The sequence below is a fragment of the Acinonyx jubatus genome, chromosome C1 (genome assembly GCF_027475565.1).
Source record: "Acinonyx jubatus isolate Ajub_Pintada_27869175 chromosome C1, VMU_Ajub_asm_v1.0, whole genome shotgun sequence".
Lineage (NCBI taxonomy): Eukaryota > Metazoa > Chordata > Mammalia > Carnivora > Felidae > Acinonyx > Acinonyx jubatus.
In genome coordinates, this window is record NC_069381.1 from 115,925,819 (window position 1) to 115,942,024 (window position 16,206).

The 16,206-nt window shown below is 54.2% G+C and overlaps 1 long non-coding RNA gene across 2 annotated transcripts; it reads left to right on the forward strand.

Moving 5' to 3' along the window:
* Positions 1-2,941: 2,941 nt before the first annotated feature.
* LOC128312108 (uncharacterized) lies at positions 2,942-8,282 on the forward strand. Of its 2 annotated transcripts, none has more exons than XR_008290951.1 (4): positions 2,942-3,178; positions 4,297-4,492; positions 4,646-4,846; positions 8,107-8,282. It is a non-coding gene; the product is annotated as an uncharacterized LOC128312108 (long non-coding RNA). The 2 variants fall into 2 exon arrangements; XR_008290950.1 differs by lacking the exon at positions 8,107-8,282 and adding an exon at positions 5,595-6,836.
* Positions 8,283-16,206: the final 7,924 nt, after the last annotated feature.

A 16,206-nucleotide genomic window follows, 5' to 3' on the forward strand; every position in this document is an offset into this window, starting at 1 on the left:
TTGCCTGTGCTTCTGGTGTCCTGAGAAACCATTGATAAATCCAATGTCATGAAGATTCCCCACTGTTTTCCTCTAAGAGTTTTATAGTTTCAGTTCTTATATTTAGGTCTTTGATATCCATTTGGATTTAATTTCCACATATGATGTAAGATTCCAACTTTGCTCATATATAGATATATAGATATAGATATAGATATAGATATAGATATAGATATAGATATAGATAGATATCCAGTTTTCCCAACACCACTTGGTGAAAACCATTTATTCTCCATTGAATGGCACCCCTGCTGAAAATCATATGACCATGTATTTGAGGATGCCTTAAGACAGAAAACTTTTAGTCAGGAACCACCCAGTCAAATGCCACAGGGAGAAAAAAAATGGCCTCGCTCCACCCCTGCCACCAAAAGCCACTTGGAAGCCTAGATTCCCACTCAGGCTGTGGTGTGGAACCTCATTACCTTACTGGGTGATGCCAGAGGGAAGCCAGGACTTTTATTCCCCCCTTGACATATCCTCCTCTTTTTCTAAAAAGATTTTTTTAAGTAATCTCTACACCCAACATGGGACTCACACTCACAGCCTGGAGATCAACAGTTAATGTTCTATCCACTGAGCCAGCCAAGCAGCCCCCCTCCCCCACCGCCAACACTTTTCAAGATTTTTTTTAAACACTTCCCCTTTGGCTCATGGATTACTTTTTTTGATTTCTAGTTTGATTCCACTGGGGTCAGAGAAAACACTCTGTAGGATTTGAATTCTTTTACATTTGTTGAGGGTTTTTTTTATGGTCCACGATATGATCTATATTGATATATGTTCTGTGGGCACTGGAGTGTTATTCTGTTGTCGCTGGGTGGAGTGTTTGGTCAGTTGGATCCTGGTGTCTGATGTTATTCTGATCCTGGTGTTGAGTTACTCTGCATCCTTGCTGATTTGCTGTCTCGTGGTCAACTGAGAAGTGTGTTGAACTCTCCAGCTACATTTGTAGATTTATCTACTTCCTTTCAGCCCTGCCATTCTTCACTTCACATATTTTGCAGTGCTGTTGTTTGGTGCATCCACATTTGGGTTTGCTAGGGCTTCTTAATGGATTGACCTTTTTATCATTACATAGTGTCCCTTCTTGTCTCCAATCACTTTCTTTGCTCTGAAGTCTACTTTAATATTAATATAGCCAATTCCATTTTCCTTTGATTAATGATTTCATGATTCATCCTTTTCATCCTTTTATTTTCAACTTACCTGTATCACTATATTCAGAGGGGATTTCTTACAGACAACTCATAGTCGGGTTCTGTTTTATGGTCAACTCTGCCCATCTCTGTCAGTTAATTGGTATATTTAGGTCTTTTATGTTTAATGTAGTTGTTGATACTTAGGAGTATAAGTCTGCCATTTTGTTTTTTGTTTTCTGTTTGTACTCTGTTGCTGTTTTTTTTTCTGTTATCTTTTTCCTTCCTTCCTGTGGGTTACTTCAACATTTTTAAAATTCCATTTGACGTATCTGTAGTGATTTTGAGTGTATCTTTTTGTATAGCATTTTTCATGGTTGCTCTGAAGAGATGGGGTCCATAGAGGCAGTTATGGGAGCTTCCCTAAGGAGGTGTCACGTCAACAGAGACCTGAAGGATGAACAGGAGTTAGCTGGATAATGTTGGGAGAGCACAAAAAGTTCACTCCAGGGAAAGGGAACAGCATGTGCAAATGCCTGGAGACAAGATTGCTCCCTCTGGGGAAAGCCAGCCACCATGTTGTAAGGTCACTCAAGCAGCCCTATGAGAGGCCCATGTGATGAGAATGGAAACTTCCTGCCCTGTCTCTCTCCTCCCTTCATGACAGAGTAGCTACACCCCAGCTATCCACTTCCTCACCTTTCACTCGCTTCTCAAACCACTTGGCTTGGTTTCTTCCTATTCCCACACCTAATCCACCAAAATGGCTCTGGCCAAGGCCCCCTGTGACCCTCTGGTTTCTAGTCCTGTTAGGTACTTGTAGTCTTCATTTACTTGCCCCTTCAGTGGCCTCCAACATGGCACTCCCACCTCTACTCATTGGAGACCCCTCCCCTTATTCCATGAAGCCTCCAGTGCTCAGGCTTTCCCCAGGCCCATCAGGACCCAGCCCTTCAGCCACCCTTCCTTCTCTGGTCTGTGCCTGGTCTGGGCCAACTTTGATGCTCAACACCTCAAGGCCATACGCCGGCTCTGTCCTCACTCCTCAGCTCCAGACCTGCACACCACCTGGCCCCTGGATGGCCCTCAATGGTCCTCCTTCAGACTCCTGAACTTGTTGTCATCCCCAGAGATCTGCCTCACTTCTTGGCTCCCAGGCTTGCTCAGTGGTATCCCCTGGTTACTCTGCTGCCCCAAGCAGGAGTAGAGGCATCAGCACTGACCCCCTCTTCCTCTTTACTCCCCAAGTCCAAATCACCAAGCCCTGTCACCTTCCTTTACCCCTCGATTTCTCTTGGCTCCTCTTTTCTCTACCTGCACGTACCCTTGCCCCTGGATCAGGCCTGTAGGTCTCCCACCTGGATCCTCTTAATTGCTGTCTCTGCCTGCCTCCTTGTACCTATCCAGATCCCAGTCCATCCCACACATCCCAGAGTGCCCTTTGTGAAGCTGCACTGTGCCCCACCTCTGCTTGACAATGCCCGCCCCCCCCCCCCCCCACTCAGAGCTCCCCAGGGCTTTAGTTTTGAGCCCATTCTCCTCACCTGGCCCACAAGCACCTGCCTGACCAAGGCCTGCCTCCTCTCCACCTCACCTGGACCACACCCCCTCCCTCAGCCATTGTGCTCTTCTAACATTGTCTCTGTTATTGCATAACAAATTCCCACCAAACTTGGTAGCTAAAACAACAATAAACATTTATGACCTCACATGGTTTCTGAGGGACAGGAATTCAGGAGTGGCTAGGCTAGGCTGCTCTGGCTCAGGTCCTTTCATTAGCTCCAGTCCAGATGTCAGCAGGACTGCAGTCAGCTGAGGGTGTGAGTGGGACTGGAGGTTCCACATCCAATATGGCTCCCTCACGGGGAAGGCAGGGAAGGAGACGGTGGCGGCTTAGCCCTGGGCACAGGTCCCGGGGGGCTGGCTTCCCAGCGACAGGCTGGATTCAGCACCCTGACGACATCCTCTGCTTTGGGGAGGACCTAGCAGCTACTTGGGAAGTACGAGTCAGGGGAAGGGGGCTCCCCCTCTTCTTGGTGGGGGGGTGGTGCTTCCAGGCTGCTCTCCACCCAGAGTCTCACCTTTGACCACACAGACATCTCCACAGCCTTTTAGTGCCACCATTAGGAAGCCACCAGGGCACAGAGGATCATTTCTAGCCCAATTCCAGCCACCATACCCTAGACCCCATTCTCCCTATCTTCCCCTGTGGCCTTAGGCCAGTCCCCTGCCCTCTGTGGATTCCTGGAAAGGTTGGACCAACGATCCAAACTTTTCCATTGGTTCTAAAATGTAACTGTAGAAGGGGACCTTTCCTTCCTTACCCTTCCGCCAGCCAGGGCCAGGCCCATCTGAGCTGTGCCGAGCAGCCCTGTTTTCCCCTGAAACACCAAGTCTCCCCACATCTCATTCTTCACCTCCTTATCCCCCAGTCAGGCGGGCCACTCCCCTGATGGCTGCAGGTTGGGCCCAGCACAGTCCCACGACGCTCTGGTGAAGCCTGGAGTCATTTCCCTGCTGGCCCCAGAGACGTCACACATTCCAGAACAAGGCAGATTCTAAGAAATAGGAGCTATTGTTTGCCGGTGCATCATCTCATAGCTTCCCATCCAGTCTCTTTGGTGACACCATGTTGGCAGGGATGGCAAAGGCGGGTGGGTCCGAGCACCCTCTACATGCCTGCAGGGCCTCCGCCTGCTTCCCACCACCTCGCTTGCTCAGAGCATGCCCCCTCAGTTCCTCCGCTTGGACCCTCATCGAAGTTCCTTGTCCCATCTCTGCAGGTTTGCCAGGATCTATGCTGGGTTTAGATACGTCCCCTGTGCTCGCCCAGGCAGCCCAGCATCTTCCCCAAGACCCCCCAGCCTCTGGCTCTGCCTCTCTCTCCACCTGGCCCCAAATCCAGCCCATGAGCCGTCTGTTTGGCTCATGTCTTCTGCACCTTTCCTTGGATGCCAGATACTGGGGTCCCACCTCCCCTTCCAGCCTCTAATCAGCGTCCGCCCCACATCCACACGGGCACAAAGTATCCCCAGGGCACCCACGGGACGGAAAACTGCTACAAACCCGTGTTCAGACCCCTAGAACCGAAATAAGCGTTACTATCCTTATTTTACAGAGGAGGAAACTCAGTACTTTATAGGCTGGAAATTAAAAAACCAAGATACCAGCTGGAATATACTCACGCAAGGGGAACCGTGAGAGGAGAGATCATCCTGGCCCATTTGGTGGGCTGAATGGAGTGACCTGTGCTAGGAACCCCCCACGGCACCCCGGGGGTCTCTTCAGACGGAGAGCGGCGTCCTGACAGGACAGTGAGTGGCAGAGGGACTGGGGGCTCCACACTTGTTCCCTCTAAACCTGGAGGGGTGAGGACGGAGGTGGGGGGGGGGGCATGGCCAGTGTGCATGGACGTGTCTGAACGAGGGCGTCAGGGGTGTGAAGAAGTCCTGCTGTCTCCCTCCCAGAACCCACACCTGGGAGGTGAAACACTGATCTCAGGTCGCACCGACTCACACGGCAACACTCATTCATCACCCTGCGAGCTGATTTCAGGGCACCACTTACGGATCTCAGAGTCCAATTCCAGACCCTTCAACCCAACGTTCCCATGGGGGAGGGCTCTGCTAGGAGCCACGCCTGTCCGGGTTGCCAGGCGCATTTGGCAGGTGAGTGAACTGTAGCTCAGAGATGCTGGGAAACTTGCCCAGGGCCACAGAGCTGTTAATGGGCAGAGCTGCCTGACCCCAAAGCCCTCGCCCTTCCCAGAGCACCCGTGGCCTTGGTGGGGCCTGCTCTCGCCTGCTGCCATCAGGCTCCTGGCCTCACATACAGCGTCCACCACCCTGCCTGCCTTGCCAAGCCTCCCCCTGCGTTTCCCAGTCATCCCAGCCTTCAAGGCCACCTCCTCCAGGATGCTCTCCCTGCCATGCGTAACACATATCAGACACTGACCCCTGACACACACATAATCCACCCCTAGAGCACACACAGTCTTAACTATCTGCCAAGGGTTCCTCTGATTGAAGTATTCCCCTGAACTCTACTTACCGCCTGCACCAACAATGGGCACATAGCAGATGTTCCACGAATATTCTTTTAACTTGAATTAAATGTAGCCCCTTTCTTCTGCTATCTTCCTGCACCAGGGACTTCAGATTGAAGCCAGGGCAGATGTGGGGACAAGGAGTCAGTTTGGGGCTGCTGTCCCTTCCCTGGTAGATACACATGAGCAGGGAGCCAGGGCCGTCTTGTCCAGGAGGCCCAGGGAGCTAGGGATGGGACCCAGGGGGCTGAGGCCAGGGGAGGGGCGTCACATCCAAGGAGCAGGGCAGGAAGTCCCATCCACAGGTAGTGTTCTGGAAAGTCTACCCTAGCTGGTCCCACTACCTCCCAAACCTTACCTTTATCCTTTAGACAGAGTACCTACAATTCCACTGTTGTTACCGAGGCGAATAAGAATTTATTGATCCTGGCAGCTTTGACAGTCTCAAGAGTCCTGCAAGCTCTGAATGTCACCTCTTCCGGGAAGCAGACCCTAATTCCCAAGGCGCTGGCCTCCCCCTCCCCCACAGCCTCCTGTAAGTGCCTTCTTTCACATACTGGTCTGCAATGTGTCTCGCTCCCCACTCGGGGCCCTCAGGATGGCATCTGGGCCTCAGTAAACACTAAATATTGTGGCATCAACATCGCCACTCCAGGACATTCGGAGGCTTCAGGGAAGATGGGGTTGGGAGCCAGTGGAGGATGGGCGGCCAGTGCTCTCAGCAATCCTCACCCTGCCTCGAGGCCCTGGGCAGGCCGCTTGCTCACGAGGGACTCCGTGTCCTTCGGACCTCAGCCTGGGCACGGGGCTGTGCTCATCAGGGTCGCACGTGGGTGGACCCGGGCTGTGGGAGGGCCCAGCACGGCACCCAGAGCACCTGCCCTGGGTGCGTACACAGGCAGGAAGCAGGAGTTGAAACCTGCCAGCTGGGTCTTCACGACCAACCCCGGGCAGTTTCTGTGCGGGGCACTTCATAGCTTGGGATTCCAGCCTGTCGATGGCTCAAAGGCAGAGTTCTGGGTGGTTCTGTTTCCAGGCCAGGAGCCACCCCACCCCGCCCCCCGCCCCCAGCCTCCAGCTTGGGAGTTCCTAGACATCAGCGCCCCACCTGGGCCACTGCACCTGCTCCCAGCGTAGCCCTGGAGAGCTCGGCAAAGGCTGGGCCAATGCTTTCCACGAACCATGAAAGTTTTTAGCTGATGACCGGAGTGATTTGTATCCATTATGGGAACATTGGGAAACACATAACAGCAAAAAATAAAATAATTTAAAATAAACGTCACCTGTAATCCCAATTCCACCAGCTACGGATGTGCATTTCTTCCATTCCGGAATACTTCCTTCCAGGCTTTTCTATGCCTTTATGCTAAAAAAAAAAAAAAAAAAAAAAAAGTGGATTCTGTTGAGCCCTGTTTCATACCTGCTGAGCTGGCATGGCTTTACAGGCGATTATGTCTCCAAACCATTAAAACTCCTCACGTTTGCTAACAACACCCCGGGCACAGCCATGCCACATCCCCTGATTTAGGGAACCCCTATTGTTGGGCACTGGGGTTGTTTCTAATTTTTCCTTATTTTACCCAATCCTCCACGACGACCCTTGTGGCCATATTTTCATGACCTTCCTCAGAGCAGATTAAGACTTTAGAGGCCCCTGAGCCCTGGCAACATTTGGTGCACTCCGCCCGCCCCTCCCCCCACCCCACAAGATGCAATATTAAATACAAGCAATAAAATAAGGATAAGGACATCTGGCAAAGTTCTGGTGTTGCCCTGATGCATTATGCCTCGTTTGAAGTATTGAATTCATTTTTAAATTTATTTTTTGCTCATTTGGAAGGGGATACACCTGCTTTGCTGGCACCCCCCAGCACGGATTGGGGGTTCCCGACGGCACTTACGACTTTTACCTTACAGTAATTTTTAGGGAGAGAAATATCAGGGTTAAGGGTTCTCCGTATGTGAGGCTTTTCAGTCCATGTGTCTGTCCTCGCCCACCGTGGAATCCATGACCTGTCACACACCTGCACTTAGCTCTCTGGTGAATGACTGATGATTGCCAAATGCCCCCCAACCCCCTCACCCCCCTCGTAAGCTGTGCTGTTGGAGCTGGTATGTGATTAAATGGATACACGACACGTAGGACCATCTTGGAAGCAGACATCCTGGGCCCTCAGGTGGGTCTGAGCCCAGAAGGTTTGGGGAAAGGGCAGAATGTCCCCGTCCCTGTGACTGGAGGGCAATCCTCAGAGAGCCCCAGGCTATGGGGCTCAGAGGCTAGGGAGTGGAGCCTCCACACCTCAAGGCAAAACTGGCCCGGCTGCTGACTGAAGCTTCTCTCTGGACTTCACTTTCCTCACTTATAAAATGGGTGTGACAAAATATTTGACACCTCCGTTGTGGCTCCTTATTGACCCTGGGTATGACCCCACCTGTTCCTGTGACACTTAGAGCGCTCCAGTAACTGGGGCACCTTCACAAGGCGGTCAGCCCTGTGTCCCGCCCCCCCCAAGAGCCCACATCCAGGCTCCCGCCCAAAAGTGCTCTCCCTTCCTTGTCAGGGCCCACGTCTAGCAGTCTTTCCCAGTCTGCCCGTTGGAATCCCACCCATGCTTGCACATCATTCCCTGCAGCCTGGAGACTTCCTGAAGGTCCTCCCTCCCAGGCACCAGGTTTGGGTCCCGGCCACGGCTCCTGCGACGGCACCCCTGGGAAGTACGCAGGGGTGTCCCTCACTGGCCTGTGACTTCTTTGGGAGCATGGCCACGGCCTCGACCCCAGGCCGGCCCAGCACAGTGCTCGGAGGAAGACTCGGTGACTGAATGACAGGAATGATGGATGGGGACAGGTGTAGACGCTGGTTTTCCTGTGTTCTCTCCCCAGACCATCACAGGGACACAAAACTGGAAGCACAGAGATGCGCTCAGGACTGGAGACTCAAGGACAGAGGGCTCCTGGGCATGAAGCATGGCGGAGCTCCCCGAGTGGGCAAAGCCATCACCAGGCCCCGCCCAGCACTACGCCTGTAGCGCCCTGCTCGGGCCCAGCCCTCCCTGCCCCCTGAGCACTGGACCTGTGTCCCTCTCGGAACAGCCCTTTACTTCAGGTGAACACTTTCCCACAGCAGTCTCTGCCCATGTGATCACCCTGCTGGCCATGCCACCCCCCCTCCCCACTGCAAGCCGCCGCCCCCCTCCCCCTGCAGCCCCTGGCTCTGCACCTACACCCTGCAGCATTCAGCAGGCTTCTCATGAAGGGATCCTTTAAAGGCAGCCCCGTTTTCTCTTCTTCGGGGAAGCCAGACTTGACTGCTTCAGCCTGCAGAGATGTCTTCCTCCTCTAGGCCCTCCAAGCACCTACTCCTTGTGCCACACTCGTGTGACGTGACGAGTTTGGGGTGTCTTTAACAAATCTTTTCTCCGAGGAATGCCTGTATGATTCGAACAATAGGACTGGACAGAAGTGGACTTTGAACTGTGATGCGGGTCCCTCACAGCCTTGGGCCAGGAAGTGGGGGGCTCTGGGCCACAACGACCAAGCCTCCGTCCCCAAGCAAGCGCCTTGTTGCTTGGCCCCTCCCTGACCTCAGACGAGGTGGCTCTGTGCAGCTGAGGCTGCCCCCGAGGAAGCCAACACTGGAGCCGTCTGCTAGCCAGGCTCCCTGCATCTGGACAGCAAGTCCTTCTTCACAGGGGAGCAGGGAGCCGGGTGGGGGTGGGGGCGGGGGGCAGGGATGTTAGCTTCACCACCACGACAAACAGGAAATGAAAATTTAAAAACAAACATGGGACAATTCAGGGATTGCTAAACTAGGGCCCACAGGCCAAATCTGGCCCTCTGCCTGTGTTGGAAATGAAGTTTTACTGGGACATAGTCTCCCTCACTCTTTTCAGTCTCTGTCTGCTGCCTATGGCTGCTCTGGGATTACAACAGCAGAGCTGGGCCGTCACAACAGAGACGCACGGACCACAAAGACTCAGATATTCACAAGCCGCCCCTCTGCGGACAGAGGGTGCTACCCCTGCTCTAGGTGACACTTTGGGGGAATGGAAGCCTAGCTCACGGTGACTTCTTTGGGAAGTCACACATCCCAGGACACACATTCACACCCGCGTGCACACGTGCACACGAACACACACACCTGCACCCCAGGGCTGCACGAAGTGTTCTTCCAGCCGTAACTGATCGGTCTCGGAGAACGCACCTGACCCACGCCGGACCCGTCAAATTCTTTCTCACAGGAATTTGAAAGCGAGCGTCGGGTGCGTTTATGGCCTTGCCAGAAGAGGAGGACTCCTCCCGCCAGGGTCTCTCCAGCAGCCCTGATTCCGAGCCTTTCCTGACACTGCCCAGCCCTGCACTTTCCTACTAAAGCTGGCCGGGGTCTTCCTGGCACTGACTTCTCTTCAAGATCCTGGGAGGCTGGTGTCAGCCTCGATGACTTTATTATTTGTTTCGATTTTTTTTTTAAACATTTGTTTATTTTTGAGGGGGGGGGGGACAAAAAGAGAGGAAGACGCAGAATCCGAAGCAGGCTCCGGGCTCTGAGCTGTCAGCACAGAGCCCGACGTGGGGCTCGAACTCTTGAGCTGTGATACCATATCGGACACTTAAGCGACTGAGCCACCCAGGTACCCCAGCCCGGATGTGTTTAAATGAGCTCACGGCCAGACTGAGATACGAACTGCATAGGTTCCTCCTGGCTGCACCTAGGCTCCCCCAGCCACCCCCCGTCGGCTGACTGACTGCTTGGGAGAGACAGAGATGGAGGCCGGTTGCCCGGGTGGGAACGGACACTTCAGGCAGCAGATTGGGGAGCAGAGGACCCGGCGGGGGTGTGCAGAGAGATAACCCCATCCCCTCCCCAATTCTTCAGCTTTGGATAAAGGTCTCGGGACCCTCTAGGAGGCCTGGCACCATCCCAAGACCCCTGGGAATGGTCCCGAAGCAGAATTAACAGGCCAGCTTTTGAGGTCTGTAGGCCCCACTCAGAGCCCTCGTCGGGGAGCTCGGGCCCAGCGGCTCTAACCTCTCTCGGCGTACCTGCCTCTGAGAAGGGAATGCTGACGGGGGGGCCCCCGACCCCCAGAGGCTGCGTCCAAGCTGCGGGAGAGGCTGGGCAAGCCAGAGGGCTGCCCTCTGTCGGATGCTTTGTCCGGCCTGGACTGAAGAGACTGGAAGGTGGCAAAGAAAGAAGGGAGTCTGATGTCCTGCTCACAGCTCTGCCCTTCTCACTGTGCGAGCCTGAGCCAGAAGGGCAGAGCTGAGCCTCAGTTTCCTCATTTAGCAAACAGGACACTAAAGTCGCCTCATGAGGTGCTCTGAGGATGAAATGAGAAGGTGCGTGCCAAGTGCTCACCGTGACCCCTGGCACGTCAAGGGGGCTAAAAAGGAGAGGTGGTTTTAGAGGAAGTCCCGAAACAGCAGCAACAGGCATAATGATATTATCGTTTTCAGGCATTGCTAATGGCCCGCTGATCTTCCCTGGCTGGGTCCCCCACCAGTACCTCAAAGGCTGTGTCAAAAACCGACCCCGTTAAATCACCATCTGTGGTGGGCAGCCTCCAAGATGGCCTCCAAGGTGCTAGCCTCCTGGATTCCTGCTTTGTGCGGTCTCCTCTCACGTTGCAGCCAAGTTGGCCTACAACACCCACAGAGAATGGGGGAGGACTCCTAGATCTGCTTCTGAGGGAAACCGGCCTCCACGTTGTGGGGACTCTCAAGCAGCGTGAGTGGAGAGGTCCACATGGGAGGAACGTAGGCCTCTTGCCAATAGCCAGCAATGCCCCGTCAGCTGTGTGAACGAGCCACCTTGGAGCCAACCTTCCAGCCTCTCCAGCTTTCGGGTGACCATAACCCCAGCCGCCACCTTGATATAGCCCCCTGAGAGACCTCAAACTAAGATATTCCCAAATCTCCAACCCACAGAAACTGTGAGCAATATTAAATATTGATTGTTGCTTTATGCCATGATGTTTGTCACAACAAGCTAACACACTGTGCATACCTGTCTGTCCTCGAGTGTCCTTGTTTCAGAGAATGCCACTCCCCGCCTCCCCATCCTGAGCTCTTGGTCACCACACAGTCTGCCCTTGTCCTTGCTGCCTCCGATCTGCTGATCCAACCCCCCAAGCGTCTCTTGCTTCCATCCTCTGTTTTCTGGTCCCTATTTCCACAGTGTAGCAGCGTTAACTGCCCCGCACTGAGCACGTACTTTAGGGCAAAGTGCAGGGTTCGAGTATTCATGGAATTGTCACAGCAACTGGATGAAATAGGTTTGCTGTCCCCATTTTACAGCTGAGGGGCCCAACAGACTGAGAAGCTCAGTGACTTGTCTGAGTCCCCCCCCCCCAGCTGGCGAAGTAGGGAGTCAAGTTAGAATGCAGGTTTGTCCTCTGTCCAAGACCCAGAATTCTAGCGGTAGTCCCTGCAGCCAGCTCCCGACTTCTTGCATTCATCTTTCACGTCACTGACAAATAAGTCTGTCTAAAATGCACAACTAACCGTCTCTATTTCTCTTGCTCAAAGGCTGCCAAGAGATCCTGACCCCAGTGTCATGGTCCTGTCCATCCTTCAAAGTTCAGCTCCGAGGTCCCCTCCTCATGAGGCCACCTGACCCCTCTCCTTGAACACCCGGAGTGCCTCCCCTGGCAATTACCTGTTTTCGCTTCATTTAGAGAAGATGCACAAGCTTGAGCCCCCACAGCCGACCACACACCTGCTCGGTGTGCTCAGACCCATGAAAGGGAATTCATATATGCGAGTGGAATGATCATAGCATAATTAACAACTGAGCTTATGAGGGACTTTGCACAGAAGTCAATGCTTCAATGAATCGATAATAAATAGCTCTCTGAGTTACTTAGGTCATGAATGAATACTTGGTTGAATAGGACACTGCCTAGAGTCCGAGTCCCAACATTATTTTTATGTATCTTTATCAACAGCGAAATCTTCGGTTCCATATATAATCAAGGGTAATATTCAAAATATTTAACACCAGTACAGCATGGGCTCAACCAATCAAAAAGGGCATCCCCATAGGGCTGGATCAGGTCTGGCGCCCCCTGTTGGGTGCTTTCAGTGCTGGATCCTGGCAAGGTTGGGGATGTGTCCCAGGGAAGGACCAACATGGCTAGGAGAGAAGAGGGCTGTTGAGAAGTCTGGGCACAGCTCTTTACCAGCTTTTCAGAAGCATCTCGGTGTGACATTGCCAAAGCCTGCTGGCTGATGCAGCCCTACACGTGGGGGTTTCAGAGCACACCCGTGGCCTGCCCTGGGCTGAGCTTGACATGCAAAGCAAGCTCATTCCACCCTTAAAGGAGACCAAGAGGCGGGAGGGATTACCGTCGTCCCACGTTACAGTGAGGGGTGAGGGCCCCAGGCGCAGGAGGTTAAGCTGTTTATTCGAGGTCGCACAGCTATAAGCGGCCGAACCAGGACCTGAACCAGGCTCTCGGACGCTGCAGCACGCCTCATAGAAGTCATGGGTCTGTGGCTTGTGCTGCCCGGGGCCAGCAGGTCTGTGGGATTTGGGGGCCGGGATTGGTTGAGGCCTTCACTGAGGAGGTGTGGCCTGAGATAAGCCCCACCCCCAGGGTCCTCCTCTCTAGAACTGGGATGCAATTCCCCATCCTAAGCCCCAGTCAGAGAACAGAGAGTGACTGTCAGCCATCCACCTCCAGGAGCAAGAAAGAGCCTTTGGCAGGATGGGTCTCATGCCACTCCCCACTCGCCACTGACCCGCTGTAGGACTTTGGACAAGACGCCACCTCTCTGAGACCATTTTCTTCATCTACAGTGTAGGGTGGTGATAGCGTGTATTGCTTCCGAGGCTTGCTGTGAGGATCAAAGAGCCGACCTATTTGACGGGCTCGGACACTTGCTGGCACTCTTTTAAATCCGCACAGGCCCTGGGCAGTGCGGAAAGGCCGAGTGTGAAAACCCACGGTGGCCGGGGGTGGGCGGCTGGTGGGGAGCTTGGCCGAGTCCTGCCACGCCAGGCTCACCCCCTGCCCCGGAGCCTCCTGCCGCCTCTCCCATCCCTCCAAGCTCCTCAGAAGGCGGAATAATTTCTCCTTCGTTTTCACTTTTAATCACAAAATAATTTTGGTGCCCAGAAGCCTTCCTCTCGCAGGAACATTTGTGCGGGATGATATCAGCCTAATTAAGTGCTTCAGCTTTGGGGCTTGATTCCACCCACCCCCCCCAGACCCCCGCGCTCCCTGCCAAGCAGCCCTGGCCGCCTGGCCGCCCGGCTACCTGCACATGCCGGCTTCTGGAGCCTTCCGCGCCGCGCGCCCCCCTGCCCCCGCGCGGTGATTGATATCTTGATTAGGCGCCAGGAGGCGGCGGACCAGGTGCTACCTCGGCGCGGGCTGGAGGCGGCGCGCTCTGCGAACTGGCCTGAAAGCGCAGGCATGTTCCGCAGCAGCAATGAGCCTTTGTTTGCCTTGGCAGCGCCGCGGCCTCCCTGGGGCCGGCCCCATAAAGGGTTTCTGTTCGGGCTGGAGGACTCATTGTCGAAAAATTGTCCCTCGAAAAATTAGCATGGTACAGTGGAGAAAGCGGAACGCCCGGCAAATGACAGCTGCTGGCCCCAGACAAGGGCAGAGAGTGGGGTTTTGCAGGGTGCTCGCTCCCAGAGGCACCCCTCGCTCCAGGCCCGGGGGGGCCCGCAGGGTTGATGGGTGACCGCAGAGGCCGAAGGGCCAAGGGCAGGTAGGGGCCAGAGTGTAGTTGCGTGGGGGTTGGTGGCTCATCTGCCCTGGAGGGTTCGGGCATCTCCCCAGACGCCAGGAGGCCAAGATTTTGACATGGGGTGTTTGAGGGCCCATGAGGCCAAGTCAGGCTCCAAGGGTCAGCTGTCTTGAAATAGAGGGTGGGGTGCAGGGAGGGGGAGAGAGAGACAGAAAGAGAGAGAGCCTAAAGGTTATGTGGTTAATTGAACATCAACAGCCACAGATACGATTATGCCCCTTTGTGTCTTTCTCTCAGTGTGTTGATGGAAAAGTAACTAGATTAAAAGCGCCGGGAGCCTGGGTTGGAGGGGCTAGGCAGTGGGGGGAGATCCCTCCTGAATGCTGACCCAGGGCTCCCGCAGTCCCAGCAAGGAGGGAAAACAGTCAATTAGAGAGGAGAGAAAAGATGGAGTGAGCTGTGGTTTAGCATTTGCATAAAGGCTGGGGCCCAAGGCTGCCACCCTTAGTGAGGGGGGCAGGGGTTCCCAGGGGAGAGGCTAGGGGTGTCATGGGGGTGAGGCACATGGTTACTGTTGAAAGTCTCAGCCAAAAGCCTGTGTGCACACACTGTACGTGACGCAAGGGTAAGGGTGACTGGGTCTGTGTATGGGACACACGTGTGTGTGTGTGTGTGTGCACGTTGATGTGTGAGTGTATTCTTGTTTCAGGCTGCTTACATCTGTGAAGTCATGGGTATCCATATGCCCATGTTTCAAGCGGGCAGCACCTGTGTGGCTTGCACTGGCCTAACTCTCCTGTGTTGTGACCTCGTGTGCAGATTTATGGAGGCGCGAGCCTGGGCATCTCTTGTGCGCTCAGAGCACCGCCGGATTGGGGGGCCATGGATCTGCCAACTTGACCCTGCCAGCCTGGGAAGATCGGAGCCTCAAGATTTTCTGTGGCTCTAAGGAGCCTGGACCTGGCCCTGGCCCCCAAGCTTCCTCTGCATGCAAGCTCCCTAGAAAAACCTTCCTGATCCTTCCAGCCCACCATTTGCATGAAGCTCCTGACCTCCCAGCCCATCACCTCCCCCCAATCCCCCCCTCCTCCCCAGCAACCTCTTCTCAAACAGGAAGATTTTAGGCTGGGTGGAAGGAGGAAGAGCAAATCTGGAATCAGACCAATCTGAGGCCAGGTGCCGCTCTAGCTTGTGACTTTGAGCGCTTACGTCTCAGAGCCGTTGACCAGTCACAAGCAGATAATCAGATCCAAGTATAGGATGTTTTTAGGAATTAGTGAGATCCCACAGGTACATAGGAGTGAGTCCATACACCCCAGTTTGCCTGGGACGGTCCCAAGTTCCACCTGCGGCTCCAGTGTCATTGTCAGCCGTGCCCTTTATGCTCCAAAGTATCCCCTTTAGATTATAAATTATAGGGTCACCCCAGAAATAGGCAAGGCAGCAGGAAGCTTTTTTCCCTTCTCTTCCTCTTGCCCTCCCTTCTCTGATAATTGAATGCCTGGCTTTGTTGCTCCATTAGTCTGAACTCCCGAAGAGAAGAATCCCATGGGACACCCGGGTGGCTCAGTCCGTTAAGCGTCCGACTTCGGCTCAGGTCATGATCTCACGGTTCGTGGGTTCGAGCCCCGCATCGGGCTCTGTGCAGACAGCTCCGAGCCTGGAGCCCGCTTCGGATTCTGTGTCTCCCTCTCTCTCTGCCCCTCCCCACTCTCGCTCTCTCTCCCTCTCTCAAAACATGAAGAAACATTAAAAAAATTTTTTTTTTAAAGAGAAGAATCCCCAAGGCAGGAGCACCTCCTTCCTGCTCCTCACCACACCCGGGACCAGTTAATGCACAACAGACACTGGGCAGCTTGGGTGCTGCCAGGAGCAGAGCTGATCTCGGGGAGTCGGTGCAGCTGGCCGCCCTCTGCCCGCTGGGGCCACGGCAGGATGATGCAGAGGGATGATGGATGAGACCAGGGCATGGCAGGGAATATGGGCTACTACTATGAATCGACAGGCAGGGTCACATTTATGGAGCCGCTGTCTTTTGTGAGGACAAGGCCTCCCCGCCTTACTGCGGATGTGATGCCCTGCACATCCGAGCAGGAGGCCTTCAGTCTTCCCTGACTAGGCCAGACAGCTTCAGTCAGCATTTCACCAGAAGTACAGCCAGTGGTGTTTCGGACCTCCCTGAAGCGGGCCCAGTGGTCCCCCTTTACAATAGAGTCACAAACAGGCCCTAATTCATTTGCTGATTATTGTCCCCCGTAGACACCATTCACCCAGGTAGAGAAG